We start from the raw sequence: 975 nt of genomic DNA, 5'->3' as shown, positions 1-975 counted from the left end.
GAGTGCCGCTGTGTCCCTGGATGAAATGAGAAAAAGGGTGAAAAAATGGCAAAGTGTCAAGGGAGAAATTCAGAAACTCAGGCCGAGCTGCCTGGAGCCCAGGGGCGGCTGTAAAGTCTGTGGAGAGCCGCTGTGTCCCTGGATGAAATGAGAAAAAGGGTGAAAAAATGGCAAAGTGTCAAGGGAAAAATTCAGAAACCCATGCCTAGGGTCCTGGAGCCCAGGGGCGGCTGCAAAGTCTGTGGAGAGCCGCTGTGTCCCTGGATGAAATGAGAAAAAAGGTGAAAAAATGGCAAAGTGTCAAGGGAGAAATTCAGAAACTCAGGCCGAGCTGCCTGGAGCCTCAAAGCGGATAGAAATAGCGTGGAGAGCCGCTGTTAAGCCAGACGCCCTCTGGCGGACACAGGCAGGAGTTGCAGTAAATGCATTGAAGTCAATGGGCGAGAGTAAGCCATGCCTTGCGTCCTGGAGCCCAGGGGCGGTTCTAAAGTCTGTGAGAGCCGCTGTGTCCCTGGATGAAATGAGAAAAAGGGTGAAAAAATGGCAAAGTGTCAAGGGAGCTAGGCAGAAACCCATGCCTAGGGTCCTGGAGCCCAGGGGCCGCGGGAAAGTCTGTGGAGAGCCGCTGTTGCCCTGGATGAAATGAGAAAAAAGGTGAAAAAATGGCAAAGTGTCAAGGGAGAAATTCAGAAACCCATGCCTAGGGTCCTGGAGCCAAGGGGCCGCGGGAAAGTCTGTGGAGAGCCGCTGTGTCCCTGGATGAAATGAGAAAAAAGGTGAAAAAATGGCAAAGTGTCAAGGGAGCTAGGCAGAAACCCATGCCTAGGGTCCTGGAGCCCAGGGGCCGCGGGAAAGTCTGTGGAGAGCCGCTGTGTCCCTGGATGAAATGAGAAAAAAGGTGAAAAAATGGCAAAGTGTCAAGGGAGCTAGGCAGAAACCCATGCCTAGGGTCCTGGAGCCCAGGGGCGGCTGTAA

Source organism: Dunckerocampus dactyliophorus, unplaced genomic scaffold (assembly GCF_027744805.1).
Source record: "Dunckerocampus dactyliophorus isolate RoL2022-P2 unplaced genomic scaffold, RoL_Ddac_1.1 HiC_scaffold_38, whole genome shotgun sequence".
Taxonomy (NCBI): domain Eukaryota; kingdom Metazoa; phylum Chordata; class Actinopteri; order Syngnathiformes; family Syngnathidae; genus Dunckerocampus; species Dunckerocampus dactyliophorus.
Note: the sequence above shows the minus strand (reverse complement) of the source record.